A 12,342-nucleotide genomic window follows, 5' to 3' on the forward strand; every position below is an offset into this window, starting at 1 on the left:
TGTCACAAAATCTGCATCAGTTAAGACATCATATCTTGATTGTTTGCGAAGATCATTGAACTCCATTTTGGTAACTTGACCAAGGTAACTCAAAGAGTGTTTCTCTTTGACATAATGTTGGATAAAATAATCTTGTTCTACTTCCTCGCGATTGACTACCCAACCTTTGCACCAATTTTCCATATTTTTTTTTTCTGTATGCAGAATTGAAAAGAGGGAATACTTTTAAATGGAGGAAATATGTAAAACTTTACTTGGCTCAGTATAATAGTTACTAACTTTAGTAGCTTTACTCACAGCGCATATGCTACTTAGTATGCATTGTTTGAACTTGATATTTAAACAATTTCAGTAGAAAATCAACAACAAACATCAACAACAACATGGGAAATCAGGGTTTGATTATTGCGTAATTAGGTTAATTAGCAAAAATGTGAAAACAAGACTACGAATCTAAGAATCTGCCATATAAGGACAATGAATTACCTAATCAGCAAAAATTTTGGAAGTTCAGTCCCTAATTTGATGATTTCAACTAATGTATGTAGTTTCTTAACTTCCCCAACCCTCATTTTCAAGTTTCCCCAATCTAATTCACGAAAACCCTAATTTGACAAACATAATTCATCATTCCGACTGTAACACATTAATGAAGGCTTAAATTCAACTAATATAATCGACAAATTAAAAAATTACAAAGACAAAAAGACAGAAACCCTAATTTCGCAAAAAAATAATCATGATAATCGGAAGTTTACCTTGTTGAATTACCAGGACCTGTTGCTGGAAAAAGAGTCGAAGAATTTGATCGTCGAGGAACTTGATCAAAATGTTTGTGACGATCGAAAGTGGAGGAAGGATCTAGAACGCGATAGTCGAAGAGAGAGAAAGGGAGATGAGTGAAAAACGGGAATTTGGAAAATGAAAATGATGGAAGGGTTTGGGGGGGCGTTAGTTACAAAGTTTTGTTCATCTGACCGTCAATTGTGAGTGATCTAATGGCTGTAAGTGGTTCTCATGATTCTCATTATCTTGATGGTTCTCATAGGATCCCAAATATATATATATATATTGGATCATGTGCGAACCTAAAGTTCGGTGCGAACTGTGCGAACTAAAAATCCCAACCGCTTATTCTCTCACATTTACACACTCCCGTCACAGTTTTCTCTCTCCCTCTAAAACTCACTCTCATTCTGTCTCATTACTAACGACGACGGTGATGGCGACGGATCTTCGACTGACCTTCGACGGTGACGGATCTGCGCCTGCTCTCCGACGGTGACGGTATATATTTTTTTGATCCTTAATGTATGTTTTCCCCCTTTTGCAACCCTAATTTTTCCTATTTTTCATTGTTGAGCTGCATTTGTGATTTATTTTTCCTTTTTCATCACTCTAATACAGGTTAAATTCTCATTTTCACAAGCAATTAGTTAAGTTAGGGCATCTCTAATTAGTTGGTACAACTGTTCTCTCTTCCTCATAGGATTCTCACTGCAGCTGTGATTTAATTTTCCTTTTGCATTTGTTTTTTGTATTACTGTATGTTGTGAGAAAATACTGGGCAAAATCGACATTGTAATTTACTTAGACTGAACGAAACAAAACAAAAGCGTCTATATAGATCAGTTTATTGCTGTGCATTGTTGATACAATTTTACTTCGAGTATTTTAAAAAATCTGATTGATTTTAACCTAGGTATTGAAACCCGGAATTTTTTTTTGTCAAGCTAGATATAATCCTTTACGTTGTTATATACACTCATTCGTCACGCTAGATACACCCTGTTACCTTTGTTTAATTCCCCAGGTTTCATCCCATTCTCTTTATGGTGTCTTGGGGGTAGCTAGATACAGTTTTTAATGCTTCTAGAAACACACCTTCAGCTGGCTATATACGCTTTACTCCGTTATTGATAGACATCGCTTACAATGTCGATTGTTGCCTTAATTTTCCTTTTGCATTTGTTTTTTGTATTACTGTATGTTGTGAGAAAATATTGGGCAAAATGGACATTGTAATTTACCTTGACTGAACGAAACAAAACAAAAGCGTCTATATAGATCAGTTTATTGTTGTCCATTGTTGATACAATTTTACTTCGCGTATTTTAAAAAATCTGTTTGATTTGAACCTAGGTAGTGAAACCCAGAATTTATTTTCTCAAGCTAGGTAAAATCCTTTACCTAGTTATATACACTCATTTGTCAAGCTAGATACACCCTGTTTGTTGGAATATGTGTCCTCCGACAATAATGCGATCACGAATGTTGATCATGATGATCACATGTTTAAATCTCATTATATAGAATACAATTGGGAAGTAATTTTGTTACTGTCAACTGGTCAACATATATCGGTAATGATTGGCTGACTAGAGTTTGACATTACTGTCGTGTGACGGTGGTGATCAGTTGACCCCCTAGGTCATACCTATAGGGCAACACTCTTAATTGATTATTTAATTAATCGTATAATGTTACGAGTTAATTAAATTACTTGAAAATTGACGGACGATTTTGGAAGTAAAATTTACGTATCATATTGAAATGTGATTAAATAAGATACGGTCTGAGTAATTGAATTGTGTCATTACTCGGATGAAATAATTGTTTAATGTAACAAGTAAATTGGATGAATTGTTATAAATACAATCAGTTGTAATTTATAAATGGTAAAATATTTTGGCACAAGTAATTATAAAATTACTAAGTCGATTTTTGTATGTGACGTATTTTTGATAATACGTTGATTTTTAATATGATCAAAATTACATAACAAATTTATGTCACATATGACATGTGACATGTTGAAAATTGACAAAAATAATATGGAATCCATATTATGTAAAGTGCCGAAAAATTGGAGGAGCATTAAGCTAATTAATTGTTTTATTTAGTGGTAAACACAATGATTAAAAAGCAAGCCTAGCCATGCAAGCCTATTGTTCATTGTGAAGAACAACTTTTCCATGCATTGGCTCCCCTAATGCCCTCCTCTTACACGGTTTTGAGAAGGCAAATGCTATCATTGTTTTTCTATAATTTTACCTAATAATATACTAAGTGTAGTGTATTATTCATTCATTCCATCCATCATCCAAAATATAATTTTAGAGAGAATAAAAATCCTCTTCTCTTTCTCTCTAAAAACCGAAATATTAAAAGTGTTAAAAAAATATTTTGGTTCAATTTTCTCCTAGATTAATATTATACTAGTACTTATAATATTAATTAGATTAAGTGTTAAGCCTTGGGTATAAAGCTTAGGGAGAGATCTTATACTTAGATCTTGTTCATCCATAAGGGAAAGCTCAAGATCAAAAGAGAAAGGTGATCTCTTTTGTGCCCTAATAACCGAAAATCCACAATGTAAGGACATGATTTCTCTTCTATTATATTATTTGTTTGCATGCATAAAATCCGTTTTAATTTTATGACAAATTAATTTAGACATATATGAGTATGTTAATGTGTATATGAATCTACATTTCCTTCAATTGGTATCAGAGCCACGGTTGTTTGCATGCAAATCGGTTAAAAGTTTTTCCGAGTTATAAGAATAACAAATAAAACTTGTTAAATTTGTGTTATTATGAGATATCACGAAATTAATCCATGCATGTTAATATTTCTGGTCCTAAAATGTTTTAGGATATTTTGGTTAATTTTTCGGATTTTTATTGTTCATATTTTACAATAATGACATTTAAATATGATTTTATGAGTAAAAATGTCATTTTTGGTCTAAAATTAGCTATACTTCGAATTTTAAGTTGATTTTTGGATATGTTGTCACATATATTATTTTGAGATAACCTGTAATGTTTCATAATTTTTGGACTTGTTATGCTCGAAAAATGGATTTCTCATTATTAAATTCGGATTTAAGTGAAAAATAGGTTAATATGAGTTAAATTTCGACTCTGGTCATAGAAAATTAATATGTTGTCACATGCAATTTTACAAGATGTGTGTAAAATAATTGGCTATAAAGAAGTCTTTTTGCATGATTTATGAATTTTTGAAGAAAAATAGCATAAATAGTGACATTATTAGTGGAAAATTAATAAAACGTAATCTATGACTTAGGAAAAACGTCTAATGTTGCATTTTATTATATTTTTCAGATCTAAAATTGAAAAGTTAATGAAAATAATTTTTCCATGTTTTTATGATTATTTTATTAAAAATCGATAAACCGCAACATTGTTTTTCCGGAAAAATTTCGAAATTTTTAACCTAAGATTTTGAACATTATGAGTGTCATGGATTTTTCCAGAATGTTCATGAATTTAAATTTCAAATTTTGAATTTATTTGACGTTTTGTGATTTATTTGAAGTTTAATAGCTTATTTTTGTAATTTTGGTCCATTTATGAACAATTTTATAAAATATGGGTTAATTATGGTCAAATTATTAGTGAAGACTAATTTTTGAGTCCTAAGAGGTTAAGGTAATTAACTTATGCATAAATATGAGTTTATGTATTTTTGTGATTGTAAAATGTTGAAATCACGCAAATTCGTAAAAACCGAGTAATATACGATATTGGCTAATTAAAGGCGATTTAGCATAAAATTGAGCATGTTCATACATATTATAATGCTGCATTTTCTTTATGATTGTCATAATTTTAATTTATGTAATTTTTGAATTATGTAATTTTACTTAGTATGGCCTTAGCTTCAATTGGTATTTCCCGAAATGTATGGGAATATCGATTCGGTTGTAATTTTATTGTGATCTCGTATCACCGTTTTGTAATTTAATAGATTTATTTTATTTTAGTTACAAATGTATAATAGGAAATTATGTAATTTATTATGTAATTTTATTCATTCCGGAGTTCCAAAAGACGGATTTCTTCAAGAATGACGATACATAAAGACGGTGTTACCTCGAGATGCGTGCCACAACCGAAGTTCAAGGGACCAATGGAGTTGGTTTCCGAATATGTAATAGTTAAATAGTTTTTCTATTTTAGGAAAGGCCATACTAGGATTTATTTATCTTTATGCTTGCATTTTATTTTATGTCACATGCATCGCTAAATCGCCATAACTAAACATGCATTGTCTTTTTATCGAGTTTATCGACCGTGTCAATTAGAATTATCGTAGTTCACCGCTTTAGTTCACTTAAAACGTGATAGATAATAAATTGACATGACCTCTCGCTAAAACTATCAATTGAGACATAGCCTTACCAAATAGTAGAAACCATGAAAACCTATTTCGTGAGGGAGTGCACTCGGCCACACCGGGGTACAAACCTTGTTACGTAGGGGAAGTGGGTGATGAATGTTAATCCACCGAATTCATGTTGATGAGGGATGTATCGGCCCCACCGTGCCCAAGTTAATGTGGGTTTGGATCATGGACACATTTATTCGAAATTTGGATTGAACTCAACAAAAGTATTTGATAAGGGATGTATCGGCCCCACCATGCCCTTGTCGATGTGTTTTGGGCTATAGATAATTGTTAATGTAATATTATCGACCAAGAGTTCTAAAAGTAGAATCGATTAAACGTTAATCCACCGAGTTGTATTGATAAAGGATGTATCGGCCCCGCCGTGCCTAAGTCGATATGAATTTGGGTCTTGGAATCATTTATCTAGTTGGGTAGAGGTCACTAGAAAAATGCATAAAACTTGTTTAAATCATACATTTTTACGAGTATTATTAAAACGACAATTGTTTTACTCCTTATATTTTGTTTTGTAGACCACTTCTTTTTCATAACAAATGGCAACATCAACACCAACTCCTAATGCTACACCACTCGCTAGTTCGTCTTGGCTCCGATCCTTTATGGATCGATGTAAACTTGAAAAGAATGGGTCAAATTTCTCCGAATGGGATGCCCAACTCAAATTAGCCGCCGAAGGTGACGACAAGCTTCGTTACCTTACCGAGGCCTCTCCACCCGAACCCTCCACTAGGTCCACCGCGGCCACTAGGGAAGCCTATGAGACTTACCAAAAGGAGTCCGCCGCAATGAAAAATGTCTTGATATTTGCGATGGAGGCGGACCTCCAAAGGAGAGCCTTCAAAATGGGCAATGCTAATGAGATTTACTCCAAACTTGTGACCATGTTTTCACAAACTCCGCGGATCGTCCAATATGAGGCGGCGCGGCATTCTTTGATCTCGACTTCAAAGAGGGCCAAAAGGTTAGCCCTCATGTGCTCAAACTCATGGAGCTTGTCGAGACCTTGAAAATTCAAAAGGTTGAAATCCCTAAAGAACTCATCGTAGATAGGATTCTACACTCCTTGTCCAAAGTCAAGGCATATGTGCAATTCCGGGTGAATTTCAACATGCAAGACAAGGATGTGTCTCTTGAGGAGTTGCACAAGTTACTTGTGCAAGCCGAGAGGGACATGGGGTTAAATGTGAACCCTCTCAAGGATGTGCTTAACATAAGCACAAAGAGTAAGGGGAAGTTCAAGAAGAATGGGAGAAAGGGCAAGAAGCAAGCTCCCACATTCACCAAAGCTAAGTCTTGTGAAGCTAGCACCTCCAAAGTCAAGAAGGGTCCTCTTGATAAGTGCCATTATTGTAATGGCATGGGTCATTGGAAAAGAAATTGTTCCAAATACCTTGGTGATATCAAAGTTGGAAAGATCACTCCAGTAGGTAAATGACTAACCTTCTTTTATGTTTCTAAATTCAACTATGGTATTATAATGCAAAGTTGTGATAATGTATCTCCCTTTTTATTGTAAATAGGGCCTCCACCAAGCAAAGACAAAGGAAAAGAAAAGCAAGCATAAGAAACCATGGAGAAGCTAAGGATAGCTTTTATGGAGCTTTGTTTTTCATTGTCTTATTTTAAGTAATGTTTTGGATTTTAGAACTTTAAGTTTCCGTGTTTGACATGGAAAAGTATTTTGGATAATGAGTTGTATTTTGGATAATGGTGACTTGGTTTGCAACCCAAGTCACCCGTTTTATCATTTATCCTTTTAATGTTCTAAATTTCATCTTTAAAATGCTTGCGTTTTGAAACATAAGATTATTCACTTAAAGTGATCTAATAGACAAATATAATGACGGGTTTCATTATATGTCCACATGCTTAAGGCTTGTGTATGATCATTTACGAAGCGATTTTGAGTCTATGAACTTTCTTAAAGGTATGTCAATCACCAAGTACACATATGAAATCAATTAGTCTATCTATGAGATAGTTCTCCTTATACTTCAACATCATTAATTTGTGTCTCATATGCTATCTTTGAATGTTTAGTGTATTTATTCTAAAGATAGAGTGGAAGAAAAATGAGGACACAACACACAAGGCAAGATAAAATTGTGTACTTGTGTATATGAAGATCTACGCAAGAGAGAATGATTTGAATGAAGGTATATCTATTTACATAGTATGCCGAATAGATGATATCTATGGTCTCTAGTAGGTTCTATATGACTAAAGAGACCAAGTGTAGTAATCATAAGAGAATTTGTGTAAAGATAACTACACGAGGAGACCAAAAGAAAGTTTTGGAAGAAAATGACTAATGTAAAGTCTTAATAAGTTTTTGACTAAGTTTATGAAGAATTTGACCAATAGTTTCAACCTTGAGATTTACTTAAGAGCCTAAATGAATCATAGTAACATACTAGTTATGATCGAGTTGCAAAGATTGATATACCGATGTCTTCAATGGCCAAAGTTTTAACCACGTAGATGTCATGCTTAACCTCACTATGAAATAGTTAAACCTCCTTCCAAAAGGGTATTTGCGAAGGACGTATTCTAGATATTGTTTATATTTGAATAATGACATTACCACACATCATTATGACATGAGTGTGTTGGGGATTTAAAATCCCTTTCCGTAAGGTTGAGATGAGACCACTTCAAAATAGGTATTTTGAAGGGATATGATGGGAACATATATGGTTCTATCTTAATAACTTGGCAATGCAATTTTATATTTCAATTCTTGAATAAATTTCGATTGAGAAGTAAATTTCGAAATGTGTAGAATTGAGTGGGAGTTAGGAAATTCTCATGTGAAGACATGGAATTTAGTGGGAGCTATCATCCTTGAATGTATAAAACTCATTACTCATTAAGGAATGACGAGCTAATACCTTCTTTCATAAAGAAGCATTTGAGTTTTCAATTCTGGATGAAAATGGACAATGATGAATCCAATTACATCAAGGGATGTTGGATTAGTGTTAAGAGATACACATTGTATCAACATTCGCATAGGTTATTCATATAGATGAAAATGGAATTACCATTGGAAGTCATGGTCGTTCATTGAACCTATGAACAGTTGATCTCATGATTATTAGTAACTAATGTTTCCGCCATTAGAATAATCATGTACATGTCCAATTATGAATCATATGCATAAGAGCATGATGATGGATGGTAAGCCATAATAGAAACGTCATGTATTCTCAAGAAGAATCCGATGAGCGATTTCGGTGTTTAACGGAATAATCCATTATGTGATAAGAGGTTGCACATATTGTAGAAAATCCGAGCACATGTGAGGATTTAAGAGAATCCCAATTCTTTCAAGCCTAGAAAGAGAAATGAGAAGTTTTTGGAAAGATGCTTGGTTAAATAAGAGGTTATTCAAAAATCAATCTTTCCTAGTTAAGCTAGGACTTGTGAGAATTGCTAAGCTAAATAATCTTGTCAATTGTTACAAGATTCTACAAAACATATACCTAGTGCATTGTGTGTGGATGAAATACTTGATCAGTACAAGTTATATATTATTCATCACAAATTCGTTCGTTATGTGATAGTCGATAAGAAAGTTCTTTCAAGTTAAAGAACCGATACCAAGGTCGGGAACCTTGATGTGTACTTGGTAAGATTCATGCTATGAGAGAGAACATGAATGTGAAGGAAATTGCAAGTGCAAGAAGTTTGAACACATGGACACATGGGATGTTAAACTTCTATTGCAATCAATAAGTGTTTACACTGACAATATACATCACAAGGTTGTAATATGATATTGACTACCCGAGTGTGATGTCGACATTTGTCGTTTGAGTTATTATTAACTCACCTTGTACATTGTTATATCCAAACGGGTTGTAGAGACAATTGAACCCCGTTAAAGTGAACATGGATTAACATTGTTTTTGCCCATAGTTACTTATATGAGGTGACGTCTCGAAGTGACTAGAGTGTGATGCGATTGATGGCAAGTTCAAGTGCCATAGAGTCATGTGAGATGACTAGTCGATCACATAGGCGATCGTTAGGAACATTTTGTCGGGCCTTATGACCGCTTATAGAGTTTGGCAAATTTATATAGCCTGGTCGTGGCGAGAGCTACTATAGTATTCAAATGAGTCGATTCTTTTGACTAAAGACTATTCTCCTAAGATGGCACGATTTCGATTAACTTTGATTTATGTTACTACGACCTTCGTAAATGGGGTCAAATGGGCATATTTTGGGTTATGATGGTGTGGCTAGTCGAAGGGAATGAGTGCGATAGGAATTGTCCACCCCTAGTCGGGGTTATAACAATATCTCGGGGCCACTCGAGGAGTAATGAATGGAAATGCGTGGCCACGCTCGGATGGCATCCGAGTGGATAAATCCGGTCAATCGCTTATTCTCCGGATCGAGGAAACCACTCTCGATATGATCACTTGCAAGTACGACCTGAAAGACACCTTGCATTGAGTGGGAGATAGTAATAGGACAAGAGAATTGGTGACGCACACTTGTCGAGGACAAGTGGGAGATTGTTGGAATATGTGTCCTCCGACAATAATGCGATCACGACTGTTGATCATGATGATCACATGTTTAAATCTCATTATATAGAATACAATTGGGAAGTAATTTTGTTATTGTCAACTGGTCAACATATATCGGTAATGATTGGCTGACTAGAGTTTGACATTACTTGTCGTGTGATTTGGTGATCGATTGACCCCTAGGTCATACCTATAGGGCAACACTCTTAATTGATTATTTAATTAATCGTATAATGTTACGAGTTAATTAAAATACTTGAAAATTGACGGACGATTTTGGAAGTAAAATTTACGTATCATATTGAAATGTGATTAAATAAGATACGGTCTGAGTAATTGAATTGTGTCATTACTCGGATGAAATAATTGTTTAATGTAACAATTAAATTTGATGAATTGTTATAAATACAATCAGTTGTAATTTATAAATGGTAAAATATTTTGGCACAAGTAATTATAAAATTACTAAGTCGATTTTTGTATGTGACGTATTTTTGATAATACGTTGATTTTTAATATGTTAAAAATTACATAACAAATTTATGTCACATATGACATGTGACATGTTGACAATTGACAAAAATAATATGGAATCCATATTATGTAAAGTGCCGAAAAATTGGAGGAGCATTAAGCTAATTAATTGTTTTATTTAGTGGTAAACACAATGATTAAAAAGCAAGCCTAGCCATGCAAGCCTATTGTTCATTGTGAAGAACAACTTTTCCATGCATTGGCTCCCCTAATGCCCTCCTCTTACACGGTTTTGAGAAGGCAAATGCTATCATTGTTTTTCTATAATTTTACCTAATAATATACTAAGTGTAGTGTATTATTTATTCATTCCATCCATCATCCAAAATATAATTTCAGAGAGAATAAAAATCCTCTTCTCTTTCTCTCTAAAAACCGAAATATTAAAAGTGTTAAAAAAATATTTTGGTTCAATTTTCTCCTAGATTAATATTATACTAGTACTTATAATATTAATTAGATTAAGTGTTAAGCCTTGGGTATAAAGCTTAGGGAGAGATCTTATACTTAGATCTTGTTCATCCATAAGGGAAAGCTCAAGATCAAAAGAGAAAGGTGATCTCTTTTGTGCCCTAATAACCGAAAATCCACAATGTAAAGACATGATTTCTCTTCTATTATATTATTTGTTTGCATGCATAAAATCCGTTTTAATTTTATGACAAATTAATTTAGACATATATGAGTATGTTAATGTGTATATGAATCTACATTTCCTTCACTGTTACCTTTGTTTATTTTCCCAGGTTTCATCCAAATCCCTCTACGGTGTCTTGGGGTAGCTAGATACAATTTTAAATGCTTCTAGAAACACACCTTCAGCTGGCTATATACACTTTTAGTCCATTATTGATAGTCATCGCTTACATACACATTTTCATAATTTTGTGTGTCACTAATAGTTCTATTTCAGTTGTTTCATATTCAAGTATGACAACTTGGTGCAATGGATGTGTTGTCAATCTTCTTGATGAGGATCAAGTATCCTTTCGCGACCATTATGTCACTGAAAAACAATCAGCTATGGGTTTCTCTTTTTTCTCTGTTAAAGGAAGTTATAATGCATAACCGTCACTATCAAGCATATCATTCCGTTTTTAATAATCAAGATCTTATGCATAACATCTTCTCTAAAATTGATCTTTACGAAGATAAAGCACATATGGCGCTCGTATGTCGAAATTGGGCTCAACTGTTTCTCATACACCCAAGTGCACCTGGTGTCAGCATGGCATATTGGCTTACTCTAGACATAAATGATGTGAATGGTGTTCGGATTATTCGTAGGGGTCCTAGAATAGTCTTTCAAACATGCAAATGTTTTCTGACGGAGGATAGGACTGCCAAATTCTTTCTGCATTTTCAGGAAGCAAAAATTCCATCTCAGAGTACTCATCTTAATGCTCTTGATGATGTTGCACTCAGCCAAGTGAATGAGTTATTGCATGCTTTAGCTGCTCCTAGTGAGGAACGAGATATAGCCATTGGCATTGCTGCGGACTTACTAGTCACTCGTCAAAATATATCTTTTCTTTATTTACCTTTGATGATGTATATATAGCCCACGTTTCCCACTGTTGTATCAGTGTAATTAGGGTTTTGCACGTTAAGGTTTTTAACGTTGCCCTTTTGGTAGCCGTTTACTTGTTTATTATTTATAATTCCGTTGTACTGTCAACCTTCTTAGTTTAACATTTTGGATAACATAAATTATCATGTAATCCTGTTCTTTATTTTCAATATCTATGAATTTGTTCTGTATTACCAAATACAATGTTCTTTTCTTATGAGTTTTCATTTAATTTTGTATTTGTTATACTTATGTCTCTTGTTACAATTTTATTTTGTTACATTTATTAGGATACCCGGTCCACCTATTTTTGATCATGTCCCCAAAAAAGGGTTCACCCGGCGCCCCCTTAACTAGATACACTTTTTGATTTTGCTAGACACACACCTTCAGCTAGCTAGATACACTTTCGTCACTTTCATTACTAGCGAGATCCGCTTTAGTCAGTTTCTAGATACACATCTTTGAGCAGCT

This window comes from Silene latifolia, chromosome 9, assembly GCF_048544455.1.
Source record: "Silene latifolia isolate original U9 population chromosome 9, ASM4854445v1, whole genome shotgun sequence".
Lineage (NCBI taxonomy): Eukaryota > Viridiplantae > Streptophyta > Magnoliopsida > Caryophyllales > Caryophyllaceae > Silene > Silene latifolia.